Source organism: Lampetra planeri, chromosome 19, assembly GCF_965212315.1.
Source record: "Lampetra planeri chromosome 19, kcLamPlan1.2.h2, whole genome shotgun sequence".
Classification (NCBI taxonomy): Eukaryota; Metazoa; Chordata; class Hyperoartia; order Petromyzontiformes; family Petromyzontidae; genus Lampetra; species Lampetra planeri.
In genome coordinates, this window is record NC_136125.1 from 6,795,483 (window position 1) to 6,812,976 (window position 17,494).

Genomic DNA, 17,494 nt, shown 5'->3' on the forward strand with positions numbered 1-17,494 from the left:
ACCATCATAGGTGCTCGCTAACAGCACTTGCCCCAACAGTCTGTTACGGCTATACGGGGGATCTTTGTCTTTGTAAATATGCGGTCGCTACAAAGTGCTTAGTCACGTTTTCCTCTGACCCTCCTCCCGCCCCCACACGTGACCCCCGACCTCTTGCGAAACCCCCACCCTCTCTATCTCCCGCAGCCCCCCCCTCCACCACAGCCCCCCCCCTTCCCGGCGGGGGGGGGGCTGGGGGGGGGGCGGTGACTGTTCGCGTGCCAAGGGTCGCGCACGCGGCCGGACCGCGCTCAGAGTCCGCTGCTAATCATTAACCCGCTGGGCGAGGACTCGAACCCGGAGCGCCACACCCTGGGGAAGAACCACGCCTGCTGTGCGTGCTATGCGGGGTGGGGGAGTCAGAAGGGGGGGCTACCACCCCCCCCCCCCATTATTGGAGCCGCCGCGGTGGGGAGATGTCAACTATCTCGCCTGGTATGCAGGAGGTCGTGGGTTCGATCCCGATCCTAACGCCTGCTGCTGTATGTTTGTAGTTGGCGTGTCTCTCTCTCTCTCTCATCAACATCATCATCACGGTGGCTAGGAGATGTTAACTACCTCGCCTGGGGTGCAGGAGGTCGTGGTTCGATCACGATCATGACGCCTGCTGCTGTATATTTGGAGTTTGTGTGTGTCTCTCTCTCTCTCATCATCATCACGGTGGCTAGGAGATGTTAACTACCTCACCTGGTGTACAGGAGGTCGTGGGTTCGATCCCGATCCTGACGCCTGCTGTTGTATATTTGGAGTTTTCGTGTCTCTCTCTCATCATCACGGTGGCTAGGAGATGTTAACTACCTCGCCTGGTGTACAGGAGGTTGTGGGTTCGATCCCGATCCTGACGCCTGCTGCTGTGTATTTGGAGTTTGCGTGTCTCTCTCATCATCACGGTGGCTAAGAGATGTTAACTACCTCGCCTGGTATACAGGAGGTCGTGGGTTCGGTTCCGACCCTGACGCCTGCTGCTGTATATTTGGAGTTTGCGTGTCTCTCTCTTTCTCATCATCATCACGGTGGCTAGGAGATGTTAACTACCTCGCCTGGTATACAGGAGGTCGTGGGTTCGATCCCGACCCTGACGCCTGCTGCTGTATATTTGGAGTTTGCGTGTCTCTCTCTCTCATCATCATCACGGTGGCTAGGAGATGTTAACTACCTCGCGTGGTGTACTGGAGGTCGTGGGTTCGATCCCGATCCTGACGTCTGCTGCTGTATATTTGGAGTTTGCGTGTCTCTCTCATCATCATCATCACGGTGGCTAGGAGATGTTAACTACCTCGCCTGGTATACAGGAGGTCGTGGGTTCGAACCCGATCCTGACGCCTGTTGTATATTTGGAGTTTGCGTGTCTCTCTCTCTCACCATCATCACGGTGGCTAGATGTTAACTACCTCGCCTGGTATACAGGAGGTCGTGGGTTCGATCCCGATCCTGACGCCTGCTGTACATTTGGAGTTTGCGTGTCTCTCTCCCCACGGTCGCGTGGATTTTTTTTCGGGTCCTTCGGTTTTTTCTCTCCACCTTTGTCATGAACATGCGTTTCGACTATTTGGCTGCGATACATTTCCACGTGAAGAGCCCCTTTGTTGGGCTATCATTTCTGGCCAGGTCGTTTCGGAAAAAGAGCTGTATAGCTCAGTCTGCCTTGCCTGGTAACATAAAAAAAATTGTTTAGTAGTTTTTTAAATAGTTTAGTTTAACGTCGCCCCCCCACCCCACCTCCCCGTAAAGGAAGACGTGGATTTGAGAAGGTGCGTGAGTCACGGGCATTATGTTGACTGAGAAGGAAGCCCCCCCCATCAAGGCAACGGTATCATCGGCGGCGTTGTGGAGAATACAAATGTAGTGTAAGAATTCACAGACACGAGGAGGAGGTACTCTCTCTCTCTTTATTCCGGCCTTCACAGCCTCAGGGGATAACCACACACGGGATCGGGACAGCCAACACGCTGCCAGACCCACAGCTTGACGAGGGCGATGATCACGATGACGAGTTCCATTCCAGCTCGCAGCAGCCCCGACTGTGAGTGGGAGCTCGTCCTTTTATCCTCCCCAGCGTGGCCAGGCTCCGCCCTCGGGCCCGCACCCCTCTGGATCCCCCAGAAGGCTTCGTGCCTTGCCCACGTGTCCAACTGGTAGAACGGGCGGCTACCCCCAATCCCATTGTCGACCAATCACAGTGACTCATTCCACGTCACTACACTAATAAGGACACGGAGAAGGCGACCACCCACCTCCCCCAATCTGCATGCCCGTCTCTCCGCATCGTACTACACAGCAGGACACGCAACAAACAAGTAAAACCCGTAAAAACAAAGTTTTTCACTATAAATCCTTTATATGCGTGGCGGCTAGAGTCCTCTCGTCCTCTGGCTTGAGATGGCTGCCACCTATGGGTCAGATGATTGCATGGCAGCATTAAGCAATTGGTAATTACATATAATATTTTTGTCCTAAACAGTGTAAAATTTTGGAAAAAAATTTTCACGAACATTAATTGTCACACACAACGAGTCTGTGTGCGAAATGTCAGCTCGATTGGTTCACGGGAAGTGGGTTAAAAAACGACCGAAAGATTTGCACGGTCCTAAGCAAGCAAGCAAGCGAACTTAATGTAAAGGATTAAAAAAAAAGGTTTTGCTGGCTGTATGGATGGCAGGACGTCACGCCCCAGAGCGAGCGGCGGGACGGACGGACAGGATGGACGGTCTGTAACGTGCAAAGGACGTGCGGTGCTGCTAGTTGACGTATACCGTGTGTATGGAAAGTGTGTGCCTCATTCGATCCGTCGAACCAACGAAACCGATACAGAGGTCTGCTGCTGAAATGACACACTCCCAGAAGGCCCTTGGGCCGAGGGGTTGCGTGAGGAGCACTCCTCGTGATGCCGTGAGACATTATCCGCTTTTTTTTTATTTTGTTGAGATTTTATTTTTTTAACGGAGCCTACGCCGCAGGACGCTTCGCGTAACTGCAAGGGCAGTGAACTCGGCCGAGCTCAGCACCGCCGCCGAGGAGATGGAGCGGAGCCATCGAGACCAGCTCGTGGTGTTCGGGCGCGACATTAGTTGACGCGGCGCACGACCGCGAGAGATGGCGACGACTTGGGGAGGCTTTCATCCAGCAGTAGATCGACCATGGCTGATGATAGTGATGGCTTGGGGAAGACATCAATCCAGCGGTAGATTGACCATGGCTGATGATGATGATGAAGGATTCATCACAGCTCCGCACACGTCTCTCTGGACTTCCATTTGGCCGAGCGCCTTCGCATTAACGAGACAGATTTCACCCACCACGTGGCCCTGCGTCCACGTCTCCGGGCATGCTGCTCTCTCGATCGCATCGCATCTCGGAGCGTAAAGCCTGGTTAAGTGCTGCTCGTGTGGGCAACCCTCCTCCTCCCTACCCTCTCTCTCTCTCTCTCCCCGATGTGCCAGGAGGCGGCGGTCAAGCGATGGGTTCGGTCCGCAGATAGAGCTGGTCCGTCCACTCGCTGACACTGAGTGTGCGGATTGCATCCATCTGTGCGGAGCTTTCGAGCGTTGTGCTTCTCGTGTGCGTGGTGATCTGCAATGGAGATTTAAGGCCAAACGTCCGAGTGGAGCAGCAGCAGCAGCAGCACGAGCCTCGTGATAAAAGAGATTCTCAAATGATACTCTTTAGTTCTGTCGGTAAAGTCACGTAGGTATATCGGGGCCGTCCATAAATGACGTCACGCGATTTTGGACGATTTTTTACCCCCCCCCCCCCCCCGTCGTCACACGGCGTCACAAAATGTCAGACCCCCCCCCCCCCTCAAATATGACGTCACAAACCTCTGCCCCCCCCCCCCCCAAAACCATATTTCCATTTTTAAAATAAAACATGCTTCAAATCGCTTTAAACTATTGTCATTGTAGTGCGTATTTAATATGGCGCTGCACTCTGATGTTGTAGGAGTGTTGTTATAACAATTCGTGTTGTTATAACAATTCTATATTTATTTAAAGTTGCGCATTTTGATATGACGTCACATTTCTCAACCCCCTCTCCCCCTCGTCACACATCGTTACAAATGTCTGACCCCCCCCCCCAGGTGCGTGACGTCATTTATGGACGGCCCCATACCTACGTGACTTTACCGAAAGCTTCAAATCAAGATTATTCTCAAATTAATTTCCAAAAATGTTCAGCCATATACCCCAGTGGCCCAGCAGCATCAGTGTGTATTACCCATCCACACGTGTGCACACGTATGCACACGTATGCACGCAGTAACACAGACAAATGCAAAGATCCCCCGTATAGCCTTAACAGCCTGTAGGGACAAGTGCTGTTAGCGAGCACCTCTGAAGGCCGGAACGGCACACGAGGAAGTGGGTGGCCAACACCTCGCCCGGTCGCCTTTGTCTCCCACGTGGCGATGTTGACACACCGCACCAGGTACTCATTTGAGGCTGAGTCGACCTAGGGGAGGCCCGTGACCGGTTCAGATAATCGTCACTGATGTTGGCCGTGAGCGGGAATTGAACTTGGGTCGCTAGGTTCGGACCGCAGCGCGCTAACCGCTACACTACTGCTCCCCACATATACACACACACACATACACACACAAAGACAAACACACATACACACACAAAGACAAACATACATACACACAAAGACAAACACAAAGACAAACACACACACAGACATACACACACACAAAGACAAGCACACACACACACAGACATACACACACACAAAGACAAGCACACATACACACACACAAAGACATACACACACACACAAAGACAAACACACACACACACAGACAAACACACACACACAGACATACACACAAAGACAAGCACACATACACACACACAAAGACATACACACACACAAAGACAAACACACACACAAAGACAAACACACACACACAGACATACACACACACAAAGACAAGCAAACATACACACACACAAAGACAAACACACACACAAAGACAAACACACAGACAAAGACAAACACACACACACAGACATACACACACACAAAGACAAGCACACATACACACACACAAAGACAAACACACACACACAAAGACAAACACACACACAAAGACAAACACACACACACAGACATACACACAAAGACAAGCACACATACACACACACAAAGACAAACACACACACACAAAGACAAACACACACACAAAGACAAACACACACACACAGACATACACACACACAAAGACAAGCACACATACACACACACAAAGACAAACACACACACACAAAGACAAACACACAGACAAAGACAAACACACACACACAGACATACACACACACAAAGACAAGCACACATACACACACAAAGACAAACACACACACACAAATACAAACACACACACAAAGACAAACACACACACACAGACATACACACACACAAAGACAAGCACACATACACACACACAAAGACAAACACACACACACAAAGACAAACACACAGACAAAGACAAACACACACACACAGACATACACACACACAAAGACAAGCACACATACACACACACAAAGACAAACACACACACACAAAGACAAACACACACACAAAGACAAACACACACACACAGACATACACACACACAAAGACAAGCACACATACACACACACAAAGACAAACACACACACAAAGACAAACACACACACAAAGACAAACACACACACAAAGACAAACACACACACACAGACATACACACAAAGACAAGCACACATACACACACACAAAGACAAACACACACACACAAAGACAAACACACAGACAAAGACAAACACACAGACACACACCACACGTGCAGGGGTAAACGCCGCTGTTGCCTGTGGAATCAGTGAAGTGAGTTACGCAAGGAATTTCACTCACGAGTGACTGGCCGAATAGCCCCCCCCTCTTCCCCCATGCCCCACCCCTGCACACAAAGACAAAGTCACACACACAGACACACACACACAAAGACACACACACACACACAACAATAGAATAATAACACGCCTCAAACACATCATCCAGTCTAGGACAATGAACGCAAACTGTCACTACACAAAGACAGAGAGCACCCGTCTAGCCTTGAACGGACCCGTGGGGCAAGTGCTGTTAGCGAACACCTATGAAGGCCGGCACCAGCGCAGCAACAGGCCCGGCCGCCTTTGTCTTCCACCGGTGCTGATGGTTACGCACAGCACCGGGTCCTCATTCAAGGCTGAGTGGACCTAGGGGAGTGGGACTCGACACCGGGTGGCCGGGTTCATAGCGCAGCGCGCGAACCCGCTACTCAATGTCTCATCCATCCATAACCTCACGCGCATACACACACACACGTGTATGTGTGTGTATGTGTGTGTGTATGTGTGTGTGTGCGCGTGTGTGTATGTGTGTGTGTATATGTGTGTGCGTGTATGTGTGTGTGCGTGTGTGTGTGCATGTGTGCGTGTATGTGTGTGTGCGTGTATGTATGTGTGTGTATGTGTGTGTGCGTGTATGTGTGTGTGCGTGTATGCGTGCGTGTATGTGTGTGTGTGCGTGTATGTATGTGTGTGTATGTGCGTGTATGTGCGTGTATGTATGTGTGTGTATGTATGTGCGTGCGCGTGTGCGTGTGTGTACACCAAACACACTCACAGTGTCTCCCGCACTGCTCAACGTCTCGTGCAAGAGACAAAGATCGCCCTTGTCAGCCTTCAAGAGGCTGCTGCTGCTGCTGGGGCAAGTGCTGTTAGCGAGCACCTGTGAAGTGCGGTACGGCACACGAGGGAGTCGATGGTCAGAACCACGCCGCCCGGACGCCTTTGTCTCCCGAGGTGGGCGATGTTCACAGTTCGCACCGGGTACACCACATTTGGGTACCTGCTTCAGATAATCGTGAGCGGTATTGGCCGTGAGCGGGAAAGCAACTCCGGTCGCCGGGTTCGTATCGGATACAAACACGCGCGCCCACTCTCCCAGACTGCACACGCGTTCAAGGCCTCTTACACACGGACACACTCGTTGAGTCGCGCGCACACACACACACGTCTCAAACACACTCACAGGGCAGTGTCTCTCTCACACACACACTCAATGGCTTACACTTGAATACACACTTTATTGTGCCGCACAAACTCTCACACTCGGTGTACCGTAAACACGCGCGTGCAGGCGGTGTCTCGCACACACAAAGACAAAGATGCCCCGTGTAGCCTTCACAGACTGCAGGGGCAAGTGCTGTTAGCGAGCAGCACCTATGAAGACCGGTACGGCACACGAGGGGGTGGGTGGGCCAGCACCACGCCCGGCCGCCTTTGTCTCCCCCGCGGCGATATTGACTACACACCGTACCAGGTACTCATTTGAGGCTGAGTCGACCTAGGGGAGGCCCAGGACCGGTACAGATATTCGGCACCGGTGTTGGCCGTGAGCGGGAATCGAACTCAGGTCGCCGGATTTACAGCACAGCGCGCTACCTGCTACACTACCGCTCCCGTCTCACACACACACACCCACACACAGTGTCTCACACCCACACACCCAGTGTCTCACACACACCCACACACACACACAGTGTCTCACACACACACAGTGTCTTACACACCCACACAGTGTCTCACACACCCACACACAGTGTCTTACACACACACACGGTGTCTCACACACACCCACACACAGTGTCTCACACACACACTCCCACACACTCCCACACACACCCACACACACCCACACACACCCACACACACACAGTGTCTCACACACCCACACACACCTACACACACCCACACAGTGTCTCACACACACACACACAGTGTCTCACACACACACGCAGTGTCTCACACACACACACCCACACACACCTACACACACAGTGTCTCACACACACACCCACACACAGTGTCTCACACACACACCCAGCGTCTCACACAAAAAGATCCTCCGTACAGCCTTAACAGACTGTAGGGGAAAGTGCTGATAGGGAGCAGCACCGATAAAGGCCGGCCCCACGCCCGACCGCCTTTGTCTCCCCAGTGGCAATGCTTACACACCGCACCAGGTACTCATTTGAGGCTGAGTCGACCTCTGTCACGCACAGACACACTCACTTCAACGTCTCTTACACATGCATACACAATCATTGCCACGCACGCACGCGCACGCACACGCACGCACGCACACGCACGCACGCACACGCACGCACGCACAAAGATAAAGACAAAGATCCCCACGTATAGCCGTAACAGACTGTTGGGGCAAGTGCTGTTAGCGAGCACCTATGAAGGCCGGAACGGTACACGAGGGGGTGGGTGGCCAGCACCACGCCCGACCGCCTTTGTGTCCCCAGTGGCGATGTTTACGCACCGCACCAGATACCAGATACTCATTTCAGGCTGAGTCGACCTAGGGGAGGCCCAGGACCGGTTAAGATAATCGTCACTGGTGTTGGCCGTGAGCGGGAATCGAACCCGGGTCGCCAGGTTCATAGCGCAGCACGCTAACCACTACACTACCGCTCCCCCCACACACACACAGTGTCTCACACACGCACAGTGTCACACACACACACACACAGTGTCTCACACACACACAGTGTCATACACACACACAGTGTCACACACGCACACACACAGTGTCTCACACACAGTGTCTCACACACACACGCACACACAGTGTCTCGCACACACACACACAGTGTCATACACACACACAGTGTATCACACACAGTGTCTCACACACACCCACACACACACAGTGTCATACACACACACAGTGTCACACACACACGCACACACAGTGTCATACACACACACAGTGTCATACACACACGCAGAATCACAATCTGTGTTCATACTGGAGGAGGAATCCGATGTGCTTTAAAGCTCTTTGCCACAGATGTCCAGTCGACACCTGTCCAGTGGACGTAGCGCCTCTTACACCAAGACAACAGCGGAGTGACGCTGACGTCACCACTGTTTGTGCCAGGCTAGGTGCACTCTGAGGCCCGACCGGTGATGCTCGGCACACGACATCAGGTCGTCATTCGAGGCTGAGTCGACCTCGGCACAAAAAAGCCCCCAAAACCCAACAACGTCAGACATCATTCGCCATTGAACGGTGGCCGTGGCCGGGAGTCCAACTGAGGTCCTCCAGTTGGGGGGGAGGAGGGGGGCAAGTGCCGTGAGCGAGCGACTATCAACAAGGAGGAGGCGAGCGAGGGGATCGTGTGGCCACAGGACCCGTTACATCTCTCTGTGGTCTTAGCGCAGCGCGCTAATCGCTGCGCCACCGCTCCTCAACCACCCACCACCACCCCTGCGTCCCCCCCCCCACCCACTGGGGTCATCTTCTGTTCCCCCCACGACTCCACCCACAGCCCCACCCTGCGCTCACGCCCAGTCACGTGAGAGGGCTACCGCCCACTCTCTCTACCCCCCCCTCCGCCCTCGAACCCCCCCCTCCCCTCCCCCGTCTCCTCCCTCTCCCCTCCCTTCTTCCATCCCTCCCCCCTCCTCCTCCACATCAACACCCCCCCCACTCCCTCTACCCCCTCCATTCCCTCCCCGTCTCCTCCCTCTCCCCTCCCTTCTTCCACCCTCTTCCCCCCTCCACATCAACACCGCCGCCCAGCACCCTCCCCTCTGGCCCCCACCCCCCGAGCCCCTCCCCAGCCGCTCCCTCCCTCCCTCCCTCCTAACCCATCCAGCCCCCCCACTGCTCAGCGAACCAATGCCGGGCAGAGACACAGAGGCAGGAGAGAGTGGGGACAGTCTCGCTATCCCTGTCTCTCTCACTCACTCGTCTCACGTTCTCTCTCCTCTCTCTCTGTCTCTCTTCACTCTTCCTATCCGAGGAACGCCAAGAGCGGTGTGTTTAGAAGCGAGTGCGCACACACACACGCACATACACGCACACGCACACACACGCACACGCACGACGTTACACATCCGTTAACTCGTACGGATGGAACGCGCGCGTGTGAACGCATGAATGTGTGTGCGCACGTACGTGCGGACATACACGCGTGTGAACAGTGAGCGCGCGCGCACACAACGCACGCGCACATAACGTAAACACATGACTAATACACACACGTGAACGCACGTGAACACACGCACACGGAGACACGCGCGCGCGGCAAGGGAGTGCGATATTAACTCCGATACGATCCAACACACTCATCCCGCGGAGCGAGTGACGGGGGAGGAGAAGGTGGAGGTGAAGAGGTGGAGAGGAGGAGGAGGAGGACCCGGTGATAACCCAGCCGCGAGGAGCTGGAGAGAACTCCTCACACCCATCCTCTACTAGCCCTGCCCAGCCAAGCTCATGATACAGGTGAGAGTCCTGGGTGTGGTCTGGGTGTGTGTGGAGGTGTGTGTGTAGGGGCTGTGTGTGGGTGTGTGTGGAGGTGTGTGTGGAGGTGTGTGTGTGGGGTTGTGTGTGTGGAGGTGCTCGCTAACAGCACTTGCCGCTACAGTCTGTTAAGGCTATATGGGGAATCGTTGTCTTTGTGTGGGTGTGTGGGGGTGGGGGTGTGTGTAGGTGTGTGTGTGTGGAGGGTGTCTAGGTGTGGTGTTGGGGGTGTGTGTAGGTGTGTGTGTAGGTGTGTGTGTGTAGGTGTGTGTGTAGGTGTGTGTGGAGGTGTGTGTGTGTAGGTGTGTGTGTAGGTGTGTGTGGAGGTGTGTGTGGAGGTGTGTGTGGGGGTGTGTGTGTGGGTGTGTGTGGAGGTGTGTGTGTGGGTGTGTGTGGAGGTGTGTGTGGAGGTGTGTGTGGGGGTGTGTGTGTGGGTGTGTGTGGTGTGTGTGTGGGGGGGTGTGTGGAGGTGTGTGTGGGGGGGGGGGGTGTGTCTGGCGGGTGTGGGTAGGGGGTGTGTGGTATGGGTGGGGGGTGGTGTAGGTGTTTGTGGGTGTGTAGGTGCTGGCTATCAGCACTTGCCCCAAAAGTCCGTTGAAGCTATATCGGGAGGGGGATTGTTGTCTTTGTGTTTAACAAAGGTGTGCATTTAATGTACAAAAGATGCGTGTATGTGTGTGTATGTGTGTGTATGTGTGTGTGGGTATGGCCCCATGTGCCGGCTTTCAAAGGTTTTCGTTCATAGCACTTGCCCCAACAGCATGTGTAGGCTATACGGGAGGCCTTTGTCTTTGTGTGTTCGCGTAAATTCCTGAATCTCATTTCGAGAGTCTTCTGAAACAGTCGTCAATTCATGCGCCACTCCGCGTTGCATCAAAGTGCACCTAGCCTGGCACAAACCATTGTGACGTCACCGCGACTTCTCGGTGATTGACCGGTGATGGTTGTTGCGCGTGCGTGGGTGAGACTGTGTGGATGTGTGCGTGCGTGTGACTATGTGGATGTGTGTGTGTGAGACTATGTGGATGTGTGTGTGTGTGACTGTGTGGATGTGTGTGTGTGTGACTGTGTGGATGTGTGTGCGTGTGTGTGACTGTGTGGATGTGTGTGTGTGACTGTGTGGATGTGTGTGTGTGACTGTGTGGATGTGTGTGCGTGTGTGTGACTGTGTCGATGTGTGTGTGACTGTGTCGATGTGTGCGTGTGTGTGCGTACCCATGGGTGTGTATGCGTCTCGAATGAGTACCTGGTGCAGTGTGTACAAACATCGCCACTGGGGAGACAAAGGCGGTCGAGCGTGGTGCTGGCCACCCGACCCGCCTCGTGTGCCGCGCCGGGCCTTCATAGGTGCTCGCTTACAGCACTTGCCCCAACAGTCAGTTAAAGGCTATACGGGAATCTTTGTATTTGTGTTACGTCACCAATGTTTATGATGTAATAACAATCTTGTCCTTGTTTTTATTTATCTCGACATTCAAAAACTCACTGTTTGCATCCCTGAGCTAGTCATGGAAATGTCCACATTCCTCTGTCGGGGACAAGTATACATCGTAAAAAACACATGGTACTCGCTTTCTCGACCCGGAGGGATGATGGGTTGAGGGACTAGGATTTGAACTTGCAACCTTCCGATTGGGAGCTTGGGCGGATTAAATAATGCAGGGAAACACGTGTGCAAAGACAAAGATCCCCTGTATAGCCTTAACAGACTGTTGGGACAAGTGCTGTTAGCGAGCACCTATGAAGGCCGAAACGGCACACGAGGGGGTGGATGGCCAGCACCACGCCCGACCGCCTTTATCTTCCCAGTAGCGGTGTTTACACATCGCGCCAGATACTCATTGCAGGCTGAGTCGACCTAGGGGAGGCCCAGGACCGGTTCAAATAATCGCCACCGGTGTTGGCCGTGAGCGGGAATCGAACTCGGATCGCCGTGTGTGTGCATACACTCACACACACACACGTGTGTGCATACACTCACACGCGTGTGTGTGTGTGTTACAGACACACCCACGCATTACATGATGATCAGCAGACATGCAGGAATAACATTAACTATTTCAGACCGACAAAGTCGGCGTGCCACGGTCCCTGGTGTTGGGGATTAAATGCCCTCTCCACCCCGTCCCCTCCCCCCCTCATCCTCATGAACCGGCGTCTTTAGCCGGTTAATAGAGTTGCAACGCCTGTCCACTTCATAGCTGCGGTGATGTCTGTCAGTCTACGGGTCTGTGCTGTACATCGTTGGGTCTCGGTGCTAAGTGGAGGTATGGTTAGAAGTCGGTGGGTCTATGTGTGAGCCTGTGGGTCTCTATGTTAGTCTATGGGTCTCTGTGTAAGTCTATAGGTCTCTGTGTAAGTCTATGGGTCTCTGTGTAAATATATGCGTCTCTATGTGAGTCTATGGGTCTCTGTGTAAGTCTATGGGTCTCTGTGTGAGTCTATGGGTCTCTGTGTGAGTCTATGGGTCTCTGTGTAAGTCTATGGGTCTCTGTGTGAGTCTATGGGACTCTGTGTGAGTCTATGGGACTCTGTGTGAGTCTATGGGTGTCTGTGTAAGTCTATGGGTCTCTGTGTAAGTCTATGGGTCTCGATGTAAGTCTATGGGTCTCTGTGTAAGTATATGGGTCTCTGTGTGAGTCTATGGATCTCTGTGTAAGTCTATGGGTCGCTGTGTAAGTCTATGGGTCTCTGTGTGAGTCTATGGATCTCTGTGTGAGTCTATGGGTCTCTGTGTGAGTCTATGAGTCTTCTGTGTGAGTCTATGGGTCTCTGTGTGAGTCTATGGGTCTCTGTGTAAGTCTATGGGTTTCTGTGTAACTCTATGGGTCTTTGTGTAAGTCTATGGGTGTCTGTGTAAGTCTATGGGTCTCTATGTAAGTCTATGGGTCTCTGTGTGAGTCTATGGGTCTCTGTGTGAGTCTATGGGTCTCTATGTAATTATATGGGTCTCTATGTAAGTCTATGGGTCTCTGTGAAAGTCTATGGGTCTCTGTGTAAGTCTATGGGTCTCTGTGTAAGTCTATGGGTCTCTGTGTAAGTCTATGGGTCTCTGTGTAAGTCCAGTGTCGCAGTTGACTGCCGTTCTTCCAGGGCTGATGCCGGCGGCTCATTTGGGTGACTGGGCAAGCGAGGGGGGGGGTTAGAGTCGGGAGCCGAGGGGAGTGGGGTGGGGGGCGAGAGGGTGGGGAGAGAGGGTGGGGACGTGGGTGTGTGTGAGAGGGAGTGGGGAGAGGGAGGGAGAGAGCGTGGGAGTGTGTGTGTGAGAGTGTGAAAGTGACAGTGTGTGTGTGCGTAGGGGGGGGGGGTGTAGCGGTTCGGGCTCTGCGCTACGAACCCCAGCTACCCGAGTTTCGATTCCCGCTCATGGCCAACACCCGTCCTGGGCCTCCCCTAGGTCGACTCAGCCTCAAATGAGTACCTGGTGTGTAAAAATCTTCGCCACTGGGGAAACAAAGGCGGTCGGGCGTTGTGCTGGCCACCCACCCCCACATGTGCCGTTCCGGCCTTCATAGCTGCGGCTCGCTAACAGCACTTGCCCCAAGAGACGGTGAAGGCTACACGGGGTATCTTTGTCTTTTGTGTGTGTCGGATCCCAGCGTTGGGGATGACTCCCTTTGCCCGGTGTCGTGTGGAGTCACTAATCTCAGCTCGGAGATTTAACTTGGCCAAGCGAATCCAGTGCGTCAGAGTGTGTGTGTGTACGTGTGTGTGTGTACGTGTGTGTGTGTACGTGTGTGTGTACGTGTGGGGAGCGGTAGTGTAGCGGTTAGCACGCTGCGCTATGAACCCGGCAACTCAGGTTCGATTCCCGCTCACGGCCAACACCAGTGACGATTATCTGAACCGGTCCTGGGGCTCCCCTAGATCGACTCAGCCTGAAATGAGTACCCGGTGCGGTGTGCAAATATCGCCACTGGGGAGACAAAAGCGGTCGGGCGTGGTGCTGGCCACCCACCCCCTCGCGTGCCGTGCCGGCCTTCATAGGTGCTCGCCAACAGCACTTGCCCCAACAGTCTGTTGAGGCTATTAGGGGGATCTGTGTCTTTGTGGGTGGTGAGATGTCACCTACTTCGCCTGGTTTGCAGGGGTTGTGGGTTCGATCCCGACCCTGTATGTTTGGAGTTTGCATGTTTTCGCCCTGGATTTGTGTCCAGGGGCTCCGGATTTTAGCTCCACATTGAGAGCGAACACGCGTTTCGAGTCGTTTGCCGCAAAACATTTTCACATGATGATAAGCCACTTCAACGGGCTGTCATTTGTGGCCAGGACGCTTCTGAAAAAGAGTTACATAGCTCAGTGTGTCTGCAGTGAGGAGCGGTGGTGCAGTGGTTGGTGCATTGGGCTACGAACCCGGCGATCCGGGTTTGATTCCCGCTCACGACCAATAACAGTGGCGTTAATTTGAACGGGTCGTGGACCTCCCCTAGGTCGACTAAGCCTCAAATGAGTACCTGGTGCGGTGTGTAAACATCGCCACTGGGGAGACAAAGGCGGCCGGGCGTGGTTTTCGCCACACCACTCCCTCGTGTGCCGTTTCGGCCTTCGCATAGGTGATCGCGAACGGCACTTGCCCCGACAGTCTGTTAAAGGCTATATGGGGAATTTGTGTCTTTGTTTTATCCACGTGGTGTGTGTGTGCTGTACACGAATGGGCGGCAGGGTTCGCTAATTGCCAAAGACCCCTTTACATTCTAGGGGTCACCCCATTTCATATTTCACGGAGTCGGACATAAATTATCGCCACAGTTCGAACCACGCCACCCTCACCCACCTCACCCCCCACTCACCCATCCCACCCTCACCCACCTCACCCACCACACCCTCACACCACCCTCACCCACCTCAACCACCTCACCGCACTCTCACCCACCTCACCCCACCCTCACCCACCTCACCCCACCCTCACCCACCTCACCCCACCCTCACCCCACCCTCACCCCACCCTCACCCACCTCACCCCACCCTCACCCACCTCAACCACCCCACCCTCACCCCACCCTCACCCACCTCACCCCACCCTCACCCACCTCACCCCACCCTCACCCCACCCTCACCCCACCCTCACCCACTTCACCCTCACCCACCTCATCCACCCCACACTCACCCACCTCACCCCACCCTAACCCACCTCACCCCACTGTCACCCACCTCACCCACCTCACCCACCCCACCCTCACCCACCTCACCCACCCCACCCTCACCCACCTCACCGCACCCTCACCCCACCCTCACCCCACCCTCACCCCACCCTCACCCACCTCAACCACCCCACCCTCACCCCACCCTCACCCACCTCACCCCACCCTCACCCACCTCACCCCACCCTCACCCCACCCTCACCCCACCCTCATCCACTTCACCCTCACCCACCTCATCCACCCCACACTCACCCACCTCACCCCACCCTAACCCACCTCACCCCACTGTCACCCACCTCACCCACCTCACCCACCCCACCCTCACCCACCTCACCCACCCACCCTCACCCACCTCACCGCACCCTCACCCCACCCTCACCCCACCCTCACCCACCTCACCCCACACCTCACTTCGCCTTACCCTCTCCTCACCACCACCCACCTCACTCCCCAGGTTAACGAATCGCTGGGCTGTGTGGGCAGTGAGTGGGGTGGTGGCAGAGATCACGGTGGGTATGGTTGGTCGTGAAGGTCGTGGTGGTGATATTGGTTGTGGTGATATTGGTTGTGGTGGTGGTGGTGATATTGGTTGTGGTGGTGGTGGTGGTAGTGATGGTGGTGGTGGTTGTAGTGATGGTGGTGTTTGTGGTGGTGGTGGTGGTTGTGGTGGTGATATTGGTTGTGGTTGTGGTGGTGGTAGTGATGGCGTTGGTGGTGGTGGTGGTGGTGGTTGTGGTGGTGATATTAGTTGTGGTGGTGGTGGTAGTGATGGCGGTGGCAATTGCAGTGATTGCACGTGATTTTGGTGATACTGTTTGTGGTGGTGGTGGTAGCGCTGTAATTTGTGGTTGCGCTAAGAATCTTGGTGATTGTGGTTGTGGTGGTGACTATAGGTGGTTGAATTCGTGGATGTCATGCTCGTGGTGGTGGTGGTGGTGCTGATGTGTTTCCCTGTGGCAGAGCTGCGGTGTAAGTAGTTATGCAGTTGCTGCGGTTGCTGCAATTATTCCAGTTGCAGCGGTTACTGCTGCTGTTGTTGTTGTTTTCGCTGCTGCTGTTGTTGTTGTTGCTTTCGCTGCTGCGCACGCGGTCGCTGCGGTTGCTGCTGCGGGTGGAGGCGGTTAGGCAGCTCGGTTGGGGCCCCGTCTCTCCCCGAACGCTTGGGATCTCTATCGCGGAGGAAGAGTTAACGGGGAATTAATGGGCTCAGGTTTGTGGCAATCCATCAGTCTCCCCCCCCTCCTCCCTCATCCTGCCGGTGAGATCTCGAGTAAAAACCCGGCACGTGGCTAAAAGGGGCGCCACTGTGGCTATGAGATGTTAACTACCTCGCCTGGTGTACAGGAAGTCGTGGGTTCGATCCCGACCCTGGTGCCTGTTGTGTATTTTGGGAGTTTGCGGTGTCTCTCTCTCTCTCATCATCATCATCATCACGGTGGCTATGAGATGTTAACTACCTCGCCTGGTGTACAGGAAGTCGTGGGTTCGATCCCGACTCTGGTGCCTGTTGTGTATTTTGGGAGTTTGCGGTGTCTCTCTCTCGGTGGTCGCGTGAATTTTTCTCCGGGTCCTCGGGGTTTCTTCCTCCTCCACGTTTAGAATCGACGTCACGCGTTTAGAGTCATTTGGCTCCGATGAAGTTCCACCGGTGAAATTGATAAGCCACTTCGTTGGTCGATCATTCTTGCGATCGCCAGGTCGCTCCTGAAAAAGAGCTACATAGCTCAGTGGGGTCAAGTACAAATAGTTAAAACAGTTCAGTTAACTTCGTCGACGCGATCTGAGCCGGTCGTGGAAATTCCACGTTCATGTGGCGGGGCCAAGTGAACAAATCCATGCGACTAGCCACTGTTGACTTCCACACATTGGTGATCGTTTTATCGACCTTTGCCCCCCCTCCATCCGGAGGAATGGATGATGGGCAACGTCAACACCCCCCCTCCTCCCCCTCCTCCCCTTTAACGAGGATTTGAACT

The 17,494-nt window shown here is 54.2% G+C and overlaps 1 protein-coding gene and 1 long non-coding RNA gene across 2 annotated transcripts in view; one reads left to right on the top strand and one right to left on the bottom strand.

Annotated features, from left to right (window-relative positions):
• Positions 1–1,916: 1,916 nt before the first annotated feature.
• Positions 1,917–7,213, bottom strand: LOC144724168 (uncharacterized). The gene is made up of 2 exons (XR_013586446.1): positions 6,682–7,213; positions 1,917–2,309 (listed from the first exon to the last, which is right to left on the bottom strand). It is a non-coding gene; the product is annotated as an uncharacterized LOC144724168 (long non-coding RNA).
• Positions 7,214–9,741: 2,528 nt separating this feature from the next.
• Positions 9,742–17,494, top strand: part of LOC144724010 (uncharacterized) — a 94,643-nt gene continuing 86,890 nt past the window's right edge. Inside the window, 1 exon segment of the mRNA XM_078602833.1 lies at positions 9,742–10,359. The gene's annotated coding sequence lies outside the window, so the exon portion shown is untranslated.